Source organism: Pseudorca crassidens, chromosome 13 (assembly GCF_039906515.1).
Source record: "Pseudorca crassidens isolate mPseCra1 chromosome 13, mPseCra1.hap1, whole genome shotgun sequence".
NCBI lineage: Eukaryota > Metazoa > Chordata > Mammalia > Artiodactyla > Delphinidae > Pseudorca > Pseudorca crassidens.
Window position 1 is genome coordinate 11,764,275 of NC_090308.1, and position 16,609 is coordinate 11,780,883.

Sequence of the window (16,609 nt, forward strand, 5' to 3'; positions counted from 1 at the left end):
CCATATGCATAGCTGGTCTTCTAAAACAGATCCGGGCTCTGGCTAAGTGAAGAAGCACTGCATCTGCCTGTTTTGCATCTGTTTTGCCTGTTTTGGTCAAAGGAGGCCAATGACCAATCAAAACACTGACTTAAATGCCTGGCCACTCTTGTCACTGCTGTGCAAACTTCACTAAGTACACTATTATACAGTGTTGGTACTTTCCCTCCTTTATTTTTGGCTAAGTGAGGGCAAAATCACCAGGGATATCTGGGTAAACCAATGATGCAACACCACAGATTCTTACTACAGTCCACAAATTGCTCATTTGCGAGCATAATTCTTCTTTTTCTGGCATCGACCACATACTAAATTGAAAGTCCCAAGAAGAACAGTAAACCTTTGTTAACTTCCAGAGTAAGGGTTAAGAAACAATATAAAAGGTGAGCAGAGCATGTGCCTTTCCAACCTACACTTATACACATATGCCATCCTCAACGGTAAATTCAAGAAAGATGGAAAGACCAGCCTCTATCAAAATATTACACAGGGCTTCCCTGGTGGCGCAGTGGTTGAGGGTCCGCCTGCCGATGCAGGGGATGTAGGTTCGTGCCCCGGTCCGGGAGAATCCCACATGCCGCGGAGCGGCTGGGCCTGTGAGCCATGGCCGCTGGGCCTGCGCGTCCAGAGCCTGTGCTCCGCAATGGAAGAGGCCACAGCAGTGAGGGGCCCGTTTACCGCCAAAAAATATATATATATATTACACAGATTTTCATTCTAATTTTTGTATTTGGTAGACTATCCTCTCAACTAGGTGAAACCAGATGGTTTCTGATCTCTGTCAGCCACAAAAAGAAGTCATCAATCTCATACCTGTCTGAGTTGATCTAGGCAGAAAAGGCATGGATAGACATTGGCAAACCATCCAGCATGATGGAGGCAAGGACAGTGGTCTCCAGGAGACCTTTAGAAGCTATGGGAGCCCTAGGAGGTTGTTGGAACTCATGGACAGAAATGCTGGTCCATGATCCAGGCTGATACCACCAATCACTACACAAGAGGAGACCTCAAGAAAATGTCATAATGGTCTACAGAGTTCTGGAGCTCCAATTTCTTCTTCCTTTTACTTCTTCTAACACCCTAACCCTGCCCAGAAAAGGACCACGCCGTCTATTTCACATAAGGAGATACAGACAAGGGAGGTGGGAAGGCTTTTATGTCTTAGGTGACTGGGTAGATGGGGAGAGTACGGGCTGGGAGTGGAAGTCACAAGCTCAGCTTTGGCAAAGCTGATCTTGAGATGCATGTGGGCCACCCAGTGCAACACACCCCCAAGTCCAGTAGTGCAAGAAAGGTCTGCACAGGGATGTGGCTTTGGAGCCCTCATCATATACTTGGCAGTGAAGCCACAGGGATGGATGGTGCCTCCAGGGAGCATGTGCAGAATGGGACAACAAGAGGCCCAGGGAGAGAGCCCTGGAGCTGCTAAGGCACAGTGTGCAGGACAGGAGGTACCTGTCTCTTTAGAGAGAAGCAACAGCCAGAGAAGCACAAAGAAATCAAGAAAGAGCGATGCCACCGACGCCACGCAATGTAAAAATACATTACCTAGGCAACAGAGTCAGATCTGCATTACTGCTGCCTTTACCTTATAAATAAAAAGCTCCAATATTTCCAAAGAGCTGTATTAAGTACAGGAAAATACAACACACAGTCCATGCATTTAGTCGTGATGATGATTTCTACAGCGCCTGCTCTGTGTCAGGTATGTACTACGTTCTGGGGATACAAAGATGAAAGCGACCTCAAGTCCCCTGAAGATCTCAGAGCCGGCACGGCCACAAGGAGCCTTGGAGCCCGGAGGCGCCAGATGGATATGCTGGAGAAAATAACATGGCTGATGTCAAAAGCGGAAGTGAATTCTGAGTCATCGCTTCAATATATTCACACAACTTTGGAACTTCCTTAAACGCTGGAAATTCCCAGAACCACCTTTCACCTCTTACAAAGGCAAAGTGTTTTCCCGCTAGCAGAACATGCCATGCCCTTCCTCTCAAAATCCTGCTCACCCCAGGACCAAAGGCTTTACTATGAATCGGTGAGGCTCTGCAGCCACCTCTGCAGTCCCTTAACTTCAGGGGGGCCCTTGGTGTGGCATGGGTCCTCTCTGAGGCAGGGCTTGGACAGGAAGGATCACAGGACCCAGCTCCCACCGAGGCTGGCCCCGGGGACCCCTGAGAAGGCAGGTCTGCAGATAGGACGTCTCGAGCTGTTCCGCCACCCAAATTTCAAGAGGTTGACAGGCAGCTGGGCATCGACAGAGCCTTGGGGGTGACTGATTCCCCTTCCAACCCCACCAGCAGGGCGCCCACGCTGTCCTGGAGACGGCAAAGCACGAGGAAGCCTAGCTTGACAGCATCCACCACTGCGGACCTGGGTCCAGGAGCCTCACGTTTCAACTGGACCTGCATCCCTGTCTGTAAAAAGCAGTGTGCCCTTCACGTTCTTTCTAGAGGAGAAATGAGAACAAAGGAGGTTCTGGAAGAATAGAAGAAAAGTGGAGGCCGGTAAAATTCGAATCCTTATTTACAAAGCTCTTTTCAACAGGCACCGCGCTGACATCCTGTCCTGGATGCCAAATGCCTAGGCATAGCCCCACTTACACTCTGCCCACATCCTGAGCGCCAGCTGCTAGGGAAGCGCCATCCTTCCCCTCCCAGCCCAAAACTGCCTTCCCACCTTGGGAGAGCCTCCGTGTGGCCCTGTTCACTGGACACATGTTGGGGCACGGGATCCCTACCAGGGAACACGGGGCATGTGTTACCAGGGCCGTAACACTGCCCACCCTGGGCTCAGCTGCCGCAGGACAGATGGTCAGACGCACTCCGGAAGAGTCTTTAGCCAATGTGATTGTAAATAATGAAAAATAACAAAATTACAAAGCCAAGTCATCTATTTATAACTGGTAAATACACTCTTTTGTCTTTCTCCTCTCATTTCTTGTGGAAATTAACACTTTGGGGGGAGGACTAGCAATCTGAAACATGTAGCATCTAACTCTGCTGACATGAGCTGCTACTCAGCCGTGAGTGAGCAGAGCCGTGACTTTCCACGTCACAGGCTCTGTTCCTCTGTGTGGACCACTCGGTCCATTTATTTATCCCCTGGTCGGATGGGGGCTGAGCACTGCATACCCACAGGGTACCAGGTCCTGTGTCAGATGCCGTACATGAGACCAGCCTCAGACATCTTTCTCCTTTAAAACAAACACTTTTGGAGAGCGACGACACACTGGACAGGCTATCCCAGAAGGTGACTGCCCCCCACTCTCCTGCACACCCTACAGTTCCCCACAGACAACAAGGGAAACACGGGGCTTCAGGTGAGATACGCCCTGGTCACTCAGTGTCTTCCTGTTCTGGGCATCAGTACAGACCCCACAGGTATCACAGTCGGCCAAGTAACTGGCAACCCCAAACCCTTCATAATTAAAGGTCAAAACATGTGTTCAAGTAACATCCTGGGTATCAACGTAAAAATGGAAACGTTAGGATAAATGCTAAAGTTAAGGTTGCTTCGCCCATACAGCTCACAACGTGAATTCAAAGTCTGCATTTACGTCACTTCCAAATCCAGTTTAGCACAGTTAATATGCAGGAGTGTGGGCTTTGCCATTTATCTCCCCCAGGCCTGTAAGCAGCAGCAGGCTATCTGGGTGCTAAGTCTGATGTGTGCAAAGGGGACTTTCAGGAAACAGGTGTCACTGGGGGTCGGGAAGAGGGTTTGGTGGCGTCCCTGCCAATCTCCCACCTGCTGCTACTCTTCAGGAACCTCTCTGCTCAGCAGGCAGCTAGGATGTTGGGCTCATCTGGCTGATGCCATCCCATCACCCCGTCTTGCTGGCTGCTTCCTCCTTACTCAACCAGGCAGCAAGGGCAGAAGCAACAAGTCCTCCCCAGGCCCCGACACCCACCCAGGTGGCCGCCAGCAGCGCCCAGAGACACCAGGCAGCCTCTAGCTGCAGGAGGGCGGGCAATGTGCTCTTCCCCGGGCGGCAGCCAGACAGCTGGTTCCCAGAAAGGCGAGAAGTCTGAGCATGCCACTGTGTTCTCAGGAACAGCAACTGTAAGAGGAACTGAGTTAAAATCTCGAGAAGATATCAATCCCGAGGCCAAAAACAAGAAACTAACATGAGAGGAGAGCGTTTGTTTCCCCCTATTTAATACAGTAAGACTTTTTCGAGCAATAAATGATGGTAGTCACAGCGTCAGGAAAAGCTCTGCTTCAGTTTGTGGGCTGAGGACTCATTTGAAGGAGACTGAAAGGACAGGCAATGAACACAGGAATTACTTTGAAACTACACTTTTTGTGCTTCAAAGCATATTGTACACTGATTCTCAATACTATAAGCTCCAAAGCCCCCCTTTGATAATATATACTTTTACTATCCTGAAATAAAATTCTTTCTTAACGTAATCTATCTCCACACATAATTTCACAAAAAAATAATGTATGCCTTAATAGTAACACAAGGAGAAAAATAAATGGAAAGTAACAATTTTTAAAAAAATATGTATTTCAGTATGTAAATGCTAGGGTACAAACACTCTAGAAACCGTGACTGTAAGGAACGGCACCCAGGAACGGAGGAGAGCTTAAACAAGCTTTATTTGGGGACGCTCCCGGGCGAGGTTCACTGGTCCGAGAGAAAGGGGCCAGAGAAGCCGCGCCCGGGCGAGGGTTTGGGCAGAATTTATAGGGGAAGAAGGGAAAGGGGTGTGGTGAATCCAGGAGGGCGCAGGGTATTCCTTATTTGGCGGTCTTTTCGGGTATCGTAGCAATATCTGGTGCCGGTTGCATCAGTCTTGGGACTGTTAGTCCCGCCCCTCGAAAGGCGGGAAGGCTGGGCTGGGTGGAAAGTCCCCAGGTCAGTTCCTAGAACTGGGTGGTCCAGAAAGTTTCGGTCTGATGCAACGTGTGAGTCTGACTGCGTTCCCCTGTCTCGGGCCAGTTGGCCTTAAAGTGATGAAGCTGTGCAAAGCCTGTCCCACAGAGAATCACGGGGAATATCTCAGCTTCATCACAGACCCAGGCCGGGGTGTCTTGGTGGAGATATAAATGCCTACTGGGTGCTGCCATCACACCTACGGGGCGACATGATTTTCCAAACGGGCAAAGACATTTGACAAAGTTCTGAACAAAACAAAGGTCAAACTGCCATTGATTTATTGGGTTGATGCAGTCCTATAAAATTCAAAGTACCCTACAGCTGAGGGGAAAAAATAATTTGTGTTCACTTGTAAAACGGAGCTGGTTCGTGGCTCAAGTAATTACACCACGGTTTTCACTTACATGAATGTCCAGGAGAACAGGTCTGCAGTGTGAGGGACTGACTTAAACACGCAGGACAGCCAGCACCACGGCCCCAAACACTAAGTGCCGCCTTCCCCCAATTCGTTATGAAAACCAAAATCCAGACCCATAAACCTCCAAAACGTCACTGGTGGGCAGTGCCTCGGCTGCTGAGAACTGTCTCTGCCCCTCTCCACGGCGAGGACTTCAACTTCGCCTCTGGGAGGGTCAGTGACATCAGAGGACACCGAATGCACCAAAAAGCACACAGCCCAGAGCAGGGGCAAATGGAATATTAGCGCCCTCGCTTCCTGAGAAAAGGAAATACACTCACCAGAGCAATTTAAAAGACAGCATTTCAATAAATAATGTAGCATATTTAACTGGGACTCTCATCTTGGGATCAAAAATGTTTTATCTGATGAATCATCAGCCCTCAGACCCCCTCTGAGGTGAAAACTACAGAACGATAATCTTCTATGAAGACGACTGAAAAAAAATGTAAAAAATAATATCAAAGAAGTTACAAGTAAATAATAAATGATTTAAGTTTTCAACCACATAACGCCCTGTGGCATCAAAGGTGTACATCCTTGACACTTTTTTTACATCTGCAGTCAGTTTTACATCTGCAGTCATCCCTCAGTATCCGAGGAGGACTGGTTCTAGGACCCGCAGGGAAACCACATCTGAGGATGCTCGAGTCCTTTACAGCACAGAATAGTGTTTTCCATCCACTGTTGATTAACTCCGAGGATGCAGAACCTGCACATACAGAGCGCCAGCTGTACTTATATTCACGGTTTGATCTACAGCCGTACCACCCAGAATGGGCCCAATCTCATCACATACACAGTGTGTGTGAATTATGTTCTTAATCTACTTGATTTGTTCAATTTCTCTATTCAATTTCTCAGAATCTCTACTATGTAATTCCATAAATGAACAGCTTGTAAAGAATCAATGAATTTTACATCTGAAAAGAATCTTAGAAAGTATCCAATTCAATTCCTTCATCTGATGTATCTGTGTTACTTAAAAAAGTGTGAGTGTAATTTTAAGAAAAGGTAAAGATTTTGGTAAATCAGGGCTGCCAGTAGAAGGATATAGCATTTTGTAAATACAAAATTACAATTGTTTTTCAGTTCTCCAAGCTTCACACACTATATAAGTTCTGTATTAATGCTTTTGACATAGTTTATCTTGGTGTCAAGAGCACATTGAGCATTGAGTTCATTTGCACAGAAAAGCTCAAAAATCTCTCAACTTTTAAATATCAATTTGCAAACTTTGTATAGCATTGGTTATTCTTAATTAACTCAGATGTCCCTAAATTTTACTCATGCTTTTACTTAAAGATGCAATGGTGTGTGACGTCTTTCATTAGTGACATTTGCTGTGCTCTGTCATCCAAGCAAATATCAATCATCATCGGTCAGGGAAAGAGAATGAAAATCAAACCATTTAAACGAAATAACAGAAGGACTACTCAACGAGAGAAAAAGATAACCGTATTTGTTGACCACACTCAAAGGCTAGTCAAGTCTAACCTGTACCATTAACGAACAGATCACCATTACTTTATGTTCTTCTGATGTAGATAGAAATTGATCTACTTTTCAGAAGGTATCTGGGACTCTACAATTCTTTATTGTTATTATTCTTTTGTCAAGGAAATTCAAGGCAGCAGTATGCTTGCAAAGAAATAAATTCTATCATAACATAAATGTCATGCCAGAAAAAAATGTAATTTCATAAATCTTCCAAGTGCACTTGACCTGAGGTCACATTCCAATTGGTACTGTTCTTGACAATGCAAGGTCTCTGGCGATAAAAGAGAGAAGTAAATACTGGTGGTAAATGTTTCTTAATAGCAGGCTGCCATGATTTGATTCAATTATCTTGCAGTAAATATCCTCGGCACCTGAAAGAACACTTAGAGGAACAGGAACATGGCGGGTGTTTCCGTGGTGGGAACGTGCTGCAGGCCACCTCCACGCTCATTGTAACATGGGGGAGGGAAAGGCCTTCCTGGAAGAGGAGGGGGGAATGTAGGTGCACCCATGCTCTCGGGCTCCAGGAGGCTATGGCTGTGCAGGGGTCCTCCCGTGGTAACTTATCCGGGTCCCTGATGGAAAGTACAAAGTCAGAGGCAACAGGATCTTCAGCCAGAGTTTCGTTTCCACCAGAAACTGGTCCCTGCAGAGCTGGGAGGACCACGCAGCTGTCACAGTTATACTCAGGGGCATGTAACAGACACCACTGTAGTTCTGACACTTAAAGAACTTTGATAAAGAAGAATTTAAGTTCAAAACCCTTACAAACTACCTAGTTGGAATTCTATTTAAAGACCCTGAGGGACTTCCCTGGTGGTCGAGCGGTTAAGACTCCGCGCTTCCATTGCAGGGGGGCATGGCTGGCTTCGATCCCTGGTTGGGGAACTAAGATCCCACATGCTGCGCGGTGCGGCAAAGAAGGAAAAAATAATAATAATAAAATTAAAACATTAAAATCAAAATAGAGACCCTGAGAAGAACCCTAAAAACTCATTACTCGCAAGTTTCTATTGGGGGATGTGCTGTAAGAAAAAAGGAAACCTGAGGACCACCTCCTTTCAGGAAGTGCTACTGTTCTGTGGGATTAAAGTAAAAAAAGAACAGTATTCAGCCATAAAATGGATGAATGAATGAAGTACCGAGTCACGCAGCAACATGGATAAAGCTAGAAAACACGCTAAACAAAAGAAGGCAGACACACAGGCTACATATTGTACGATTCCACTTCTATGAAAGAGCAGAACAGGCAAATCCACAGAAACCGAAAGCAGATGCATGGCTGTCGGGGGCTGAGGGGGGGAGTGGAGAAGGAGTGACGGACGGCTGAGGGCACCCGGGCTTCTTTTCTTCTCTTTTTTTTGCAGTGATGAAAATGTTCTGGAATTAGTGGTCATGGTTGTACAACTTTGTGAACATACTAAAAACCACTGATTTGTACAGTCTTAGAGGTGACTCTTATGGTGTGTGAATTAAACTTAACTTTTTAAAAAGAAGGTCAAGATATCAGTGCAGATATTACAGGAGAGAAATTAGAGTTACAACAGAACTCCATCGTAAGTGGGTTCCAAAGAACCAAATCACACGAAATATACAGCTGCGTCACTACAGGGTTAACGAAAATCAGTGTGAATTATCTAAATAAATAAAGGTGCAGGAATAAAGAGAGCAAAACCATTACTAAACAATCGACCTCTCCCTGCACTTAGCAAGCCCCAAATGACCACAAGGCAGTTAGCTCCTAATCGCCACCCCCAGTCCCCAGGTAAGGACCCAGATAAGAAGACAAGGGCCCTTATCAATGCAGTTACATCTAAATTTGCTGTACTGCAGGACACATTATTATTGGGTTTTACTCTATGTATGTTAATAGAGGAATATTTAAAAGGAAAAAAAAGGGGTTAAAATCCAGTTCCCCTACATGGAGGGAAAAACAAGAAAATACAGTTCTCGCCCTATCTACGATTGACCATGACCTTGTCCAAGTTACTAGCAACTTAATGTGTCTCTGTGCCTTGATTTACCCAGCTGTGAAAGTAAAATGATAATAACACGTCTCTGCTCCATAGGGTGATGTAACAGATGATTAATGCTTTTAAGGGTTCCTGGTGATCTTTATATTTGAGACAGCCTGTTATTATGACGAAGCCTTAACAAACACCTTCTCTCCAGCGGTCAAGACCTGATTCTATTTAAAGAGGTAATGAGATATGTTGCAAAACCAAATGGAATGCTTGATCCATTACTTTGCTTTTTTCACTTCATAAACTTGTGTAAAATAAATGCACATTCCTATAGTTGTTTAACTTGGTGCTTTAATCATATTGAATAACTGAATTTTCGAAAAAGAAAAAGTGTTAAACTCTTTTATCCGATCCTTCATTTTAAGAGGATTTAGAAAAGGAGGAGTTAGAATAACCTGCCCAAGGTCAAGCATGAGGCCTGGAGCTAGAAGCCAGGTCCCAGACCCACTGTCTTTTATAAACATTAGTACCCCCAAATTAAACTTAAAACACATCTATCAGCATTGACTTTTACCGGGGATACAGATGTTACTCTTCTTTTTTAGCCGCGGTTTTGGTTTATCTGTCAAAACAAACCCACGGGCACCAAGCAACGCATTAAAGGCGCAGAGCAGTCAGGCTCTTTGGAGCGGGGTGTATGTCAGGGGCCATCCCAGAGCCCCTCAGGCACGTGGGCAAGTGAGCAGAGCCTTCAGCTCTGAGGAAGTCTCAGCACAATTCCCTTGCGACCAGATTTATAAAAAGAAATCTGGGAAGCTTCAAGGCACACTCCAAGGTTGCTTTTTATCCCCCAGGACCCACACTTGGGACGCCGCCTTTCCCTGCTAGACACGCCTATCACCTGCCTTTCACTTAACAGACAGCTGAGTGAAACACCTGCTATTCACCAAGAAGCGTGCTCGCTGCTGCATTCAAAACACCTTTGTGTGTTCCTCAAAGGCCCTGTTTTTCAAGGGATTTTCAGTCTCTTGAAAACAGTACGTAAATTACGACAAGCACACAGAGTGACACTGCAAGGCGATAAATCTTAACTTCCACATCAGGTATACAGACAAAATGCTTTCAGAGCTCAGAGGAGGAAGGGCCCATGATCCCTCCAAGGTGACATGCAGGCAGCCCCCCTACTGCTTACAGAATACAATCCTAAAAGTAGGAAAACGGAGTTTATACGTTCTGTGAAGACTTCTATTCCCAGGGATCTAAACAAATTATAATATTCCTATTTATACCTCGGCTTTTAAACACACCTGACACATATCTTAATCTCCTCCTTCCCCAGGGAAAGCACATGACCCGCTGAAGAGCAAAGAACATCCCCAAGGGGGCTACAGGCTCACCAGCCCAAACACACCTGACGACTGGCATTTCGGGGTCATAGGTATTAAGCTATGAAACCAAGGCTTCTTATCAACATTTTTCAGGTCCCTTTTCCCCTCATTTTTATAAAAGAATAATGACAAAATTCAGTAAACATTCAAATAATTTTGCAGATACTACTAAACAAAGATGCCTAAACCTCACAGAAAGGTGAGGTGGTCCTTCATCAACTGAAACATGAAAGTCAGAATTAGAGTCACAAATAGCAATTTAGGAGTAAATAATTAGTGTTGGAAAAGGTAAAGGCAGAAAAGTTGACAATAGCATGTTCTGTTTAGAAGCTTCAAAGTGCTTCACTGGAAATTCCGGATTCCCTCAGAAGCCCGTTGGGAAACTCTGGGGAGGAAGGGACATTCTAGAAACTGTTCCACGTGGCACGGCATCTGCCCCCGTCCTGGGGCAGCTGGTCAGGGCTCCTCACAGAAGACAAAATAATTTTGCTGACAACTGCATATGTCTCTTAGCAAATAAATTTTCCCAGAGTTACTAACAAGTAACAAACTTGGATAATTTGAACTTTGTCACATTGTCCCGTAACATGTTAAGGTGGTTAGTGGCCAAAAAGCAAAAAAAAAAAAAAAAAAAAAAAAAGGATAAAAGGGATTTGCATGGGATTGGACAATTAATAAAAAGAGAATCAGACCGGAGCCCTGTAGGATCAGAAATAAATTTATAAGCTGCAAAAATCATAACTGAATTGTTTGAAATGAAGGGAATTAATTTGCAGCTCTTGAATTTCAAACTTGATTGTTTTCTCCTATAAACAAACATGTGTTTGCCTTACGCTATGAGTGGAAATCTTTAAGGTCGGCAAGCTGTCATTCAAATCTCCTCCTTTTCCCTTTATGTGGTTACCTTTGATGAGTTGTGGGATTTTATGGATGGCTTTCAGTATCAGCCATTAAAACCATTTGGAAACGGGTGGGATATTCACTATCGATATAGAGGCTTAACACAAGGTGTTCCAAAATGAACTCCTGGTCATCTGCCAAAACCGCTCCACAGGCAGCTTCCCCATCTTCACTGCTGACAAGATGTGAGCATCCTTTCCACTGCTCAGGCAGAACCCGGGAGTCCCCCTTGGCCTCCATTCCTTCCCTCACACCACACAGCCATCTCTGAGCAAGTTCTGCTGGCTCCCCCTCCCCCGTGACCACTGAGAACAAAGCCACCATCACCTCTCGCCTGGTCACTGCAAAAGCCTCCGTCCCACCCTGGCCTCCTACAGTCCATTCATGCTCAACAGTCACTGATGCTTTTGAAACACTAGTCAGATCATGTCACTTCTCTGCTCAGATACACGGGATGATCCCGCGTGTTCCCCAGAGTCAACGTCAGACCTTGGGAACACATCTAGGAAGTAGCCAAACAGCTCTTCTGCAATGGTTATTTCAAGAAAAAGCACTTATACGGTGGTGCAAGCTGAACCAGCTGCTTTTTTTCACAAAACACAATTTTTACTCAAGAAAACAACGACAGAAAATATATATTTTTTTAATGAGCAAAACGAACCTCTCATTTCCAAGGGGGAAAAAATGACAATATTTGTAGATATAATTCAAACTTTCCAGCAAAAATTGGAATTCTGGAAAACTTGTGTTCACCACCATGAGTCTGACAGCTTCCCAATACTTGGTGACTTTTCCAGTGAGATTGGAGGTGATATTAATGAATGTGATTTTTAAATGCTATATAATAAAATGTCCATATTTGAAAGGTCTGCATAACCAAGTGATCTAGTATTTTGGAAATAACCATTGCATGTTATAAAATAATACATGAGTAAAAGACCCATTCGAAGTGCAAGACAGGCCAATGGACTTAATGTGACAAAGTAAGGAAAGTCCACCAAGAAGGTTGCAGATTCCACATTGCAACTAACATGGAAGGAACTACCTCTTGTTGAGCTTTGGTGTAATATTAAATGAGAATATCCGCAACTATCTGAAAGGATTATTAAAATACTCCTCCCTTTTCTGACTACAAATCTATGCGAGGTTGAGTTTTCTTCAAATCACTTCCACCAAAACAACGCAGTGCAACAGACTGAATGCAGAAGCTGATGTAAAAATCCAGCTGTCTTCTATTAAGACACACATTAAAGAAATTTGCACAGAAGTAAAACAATACCACTCTTCTCACTGATATACATGATTTGGGTTTGGAGAACTAGTTCATTTTTAGAAATACGCTTATTGTGTGAACATGAAGTGTATTCACTGTTGTTACGTTAAAATAAACTTTAATAGACTTTTTAAAATTTCTCAGTTTACATTTCTAATATACTAAATACGGATAGACAGTAATACAACTAAGCTCTCTAGAGTCCCACACAGCTAAGCTCTTTGGGGTCCCTGATAACTTTTTACAGTAAAGGATCTGGAGACCAGCAAGTTTAGCAACTGCAGAATCAGAGCCATTATCATGGTGGACTGATTACTGTCTATTCACATGTCTACCCCTCAGAGCCTGCCCACCCCAAAAGTGGGGACTGTGGTTCTTTATTTTTGTATCTTTGCCATCAAACACAGCGCTTGACGCATAAACACAAATTTGTTATCTTACTGGTTCTGGAAGTCAGAAGACTAAACTCGGTCAGCAGGGCTGCATTTCATGTGGAGTCTCCAGGAGATAATGTTTCCAGGCCTTTTCCAGCTTCCAGAAGCTGCCTGCATTCCTTGGTTCACAGGCCTGCATCAATCTCTGCTTATGTCATCACATCTTCTCTGATTCTGACTCTCCAGCCTCTCTCTTATAAAGACCCTGTGATTAGGCCCATCCAGGTAATCCAAGATAATCTCCCCATCTCAAGGTTCTTAATTTAATCACATCTTTGAAGTCCCTTTTGCCATGTAAGTTCCTTCTGCCATATTCACAGGCTCCAGGGATTAGGATGTAGACATTCCTGGGGGAGCCATTATTCTGCCTACCACAAGCCATGGATGAAGGTAATGCAGTTAAAGCCAAGAAAAAATCACCCCACCATTTCCCCCAACATTTAAGAGTCTCCAGGCCAGGATGAGAAAGAAACTAAGCACAGAGATTCCCTCTGGGAGAGAAACTGGGTGGCCAAGGACAGGATGGGAGAAATTTATCTCTTTTATTTGTTTAACTAGCACTTACACGGCCTTTACTATGTGCCAGGCGCAGTCTAGTTCTTTCCAGGTATTAGTTCATTGATCCCATGATCCAAAATCCTAAACTACTTTACAGTTGCAAAAACTCAGCACAGAGCGTGTACGTGACTTGCCCAACCAAGGCCGCCCAGCTAGTAAGTGGGCGAGACTGAAGCCAAGACTCGCACCCAGGGTGTCTGGCTGGCGTCCGTGCTCTTAACCACTTGACTACGTAGCTTAGGGGGACTTACCTATCACAGTTTAACCTTGTATACTGCTGGAATTTCATATCATGCCCATGTATTACCAATCCAAAAAAATTAAAGATACAGCCACATATAGCTGTCTCTAGAAGTGAGAGCTAAAAGGGAGATGTCTATACCTGGTCCTTCCTGAGTCTCAATTCCTTCATAGGAAGGAATAAAGTCAGGAACATAATTCATTTACAAAAGAAGGGGAACGAAAAATGGAAATGCAGACAAGCATCATTTGGCAATCAGTACTTGTAACATCCACAGGAAGAGTCAGACCTTTTTTTTTTCCCTTCTATGTAGCAGGCTATGTAACATTTCCTCTTTCCAACAAACGAGCATCATTTGTCAATCAGTACTTGTAACATCCACAGGAAGAGTCAGACCTTTTTTTCCTTTTATGTAACAGGCTATGTAACGTTTCCTCTTTCCAACAATAGGTAACAGTTTTACAGAGCTACTACCTCATAGAGCTCTGGCTCACTTTGCATGAACAGGAGACTATATTTGATCCAAGCACCCCAACTTTCAAATGGCTATTAAAAGTGATATATCCAACAGAAATCGCACGTTCTGTTCTTCAGAGAATTCTGTAGATTTTAACCTGAAAGATGAATTTGCATGTTACGTTAGGACAGAGAATACAGGACTGGTTTTACTCAAAATGCCAGCAAATTTTATTCACCAGCTTCTCCCTCAGTTCCAACACTGCCTCATCCTCAGTGCTACGGGCCTCTGCTCACCACCAGCCGGCCTGGCCTGAGGCCAGCCACGTCCTAAAGGGGACCTGCAAGGACCATGCCGCTAGTGGACACAGCATCACAATGCTGAGGAGCACGTTGTTTTTATAGAGCACGGACAGTAATTCATATATTCATTCTTTCCCCAAAAAACAGTTATTTGAGTCTTTATTTTACAAGGGACTTTTGATCATTAAAAATAACAATACTGTGAGAGCCAAAGGAATGAACCTCTAACAGTGGAATAATAAAGCCAGTATGCGGAAGGTGGAGTACCTACCCTGCAAGGATTTCGAGCCACACTTAGTGCTCCTTAAATGACCAGACAAATTCTCTGTTGTTGTTGTTTTTAAGGCAGGGGAAAGTAAGGCAATACTCACTAGTTTCTTCAGCTACCTGCCATGATACACTTGTTAAAAACCCCAGGAATTCAGGGTTTTGATACAATCTGGCCCCAACAGACTTTCCAATGTTATTTCCCACTCACACAGAGCCAGGTGACCTCTGCTTTGGGCCTGTGTCACAGGTTACATGCTCTCTCGCTTCCACCACACACCTTCCAATCTACAACCTGCCCATCTAACACGCTCAGATCAAATGCTAACCTTTCTCCAATTCTCACACCTCTCTTTGGGGACCCCTCTGCTCCCAGCGGAAACAAACAGAAAAATCAGTGGGAATTCTACCTCTGAGGTGGACCTCTAATTCTCTTCATTGAAAAGCTTTTTTTTCAAACGTGAATTATTATTTACAAGTGTTTTTCACTTTTCCTACTCAACTATAAGCTCCTTGAAGGCAAAAAATAACATCTAGCTCATTTTTATATACCTGCAACATTTAGCAAAAAGTTGTTTATTTGTTAAATAAACAAGTGAATAAATGAATGAATATGGGAAAGAGGAAAACAAACTCCCCAATAGCAACACTGAGTTTTATAAGGGAATTAGCACCCAAGGAGCATAGTTACTGCTAACAGAAAACCACATTGCTCACTTCTGCTGATGAAACTGAAAACTACCTTAGGAACCATCATAAGAAACTACGAACTCTGAGACCAAAGTTCTCTGTGTCCTGGTAAAATCAGTATTTCCCGCCCAGATTTTTAAAAAAGTTTTTACATGCGCCAACCATCTTTAAGAACTTGAACATGTTTTGGCATCTGGGGATCCGGGGTGTCAGCCAGAGAGACTCAGTAACAGCAGTTTCACATACAAACAGGGCATTTTCTGAGCTCATTGCTCTTAGCTATCCTAACCCAGGCTGTGGAAGCCGAAATGCCCTCACGCTCATGAACAGGAGATAAGTGCGTTCGCCACATCAGAGCTGGCTCTATAACTCTTCCCCTGGTGAAAGCTGTATAGCGGACACATACATTCCCAGGAGCAATTCATTCCAAAGAGCAAATCTGCATCTAAGTGGCTTCTGGGAGACTAAGACTCTACACTACTCACACAGCAATTTAAGAAGAGTGATTCAAAGTCGGGTGGGGAATTAAAAAAGAACCTCAGGCTGCAATTACCTTCATCACCCAGTAAGAAGCATTTGCTGGGCTGACATTAGCTAAATGGAAGCAGGAACATAGGTCTTTTCTATTTTTGTCTCCTGTTAAGTATACCCCAATCCTAACAAGGCCATATGAACAGCTGTTTATAGATGGAGGATACATTAATGCCACATCAAGTTCAATGTTTACATAAAGGCTTTGTTCGGGAAGTCTATGCCCGATGAGACTCTCTTAACAGCTATTGGAATTTTTCAAAAGATGGTATACACTGGAAAAGGGATTTTCCATGTAAATCAAAAACAGCATTAACAGGAACCCAATATCAACAGGGCTGGCGCATCTGATGCCTTCAATAGTGGCCTTGTTGGCTCAAAAATAACATTGGCTTCTCTGGGGAATTCCAGCGGTAAAACTAATTCTCTGTATAAAAAGTCTTTACAGATGGTATTTCTGCTCACGTCAAATACAGCCTCTAGACATTTCTTCTCTCTCTCTCCTATAGAGAACTAGAACAGAAATTCAAACCCTTACAGGCTGGAATCAAATGGTCATTCATTTCTAAGGATACAAAGAACTTAGTACTGAACACCCATCACTTCTCGGGGCACCCCTGCCCATTCCACTCCTCACAGCGTCAGGGGAATATCACAGCAAAGCCGCTGACTGGTGCAAGTTCTTTGCTTCTCAGTGTATCAATCCGCTGAATGGGGCTG

General features: G+C 44.2%; 1 protein-coding gene across 10 annotated transcripts in view; it reads right to left on the bottom strand.

The window, feature by feature from the left end:
• The window catches only part of TIAM2 (TIAM Rac1 associated GEF 2), a 231,900-nt gene that overhangs the window by 44,143 nt on the left and 171,148 nt on the right, over positions 1–16,609 (bottom strand). The window lies entirely within an intron of this gene.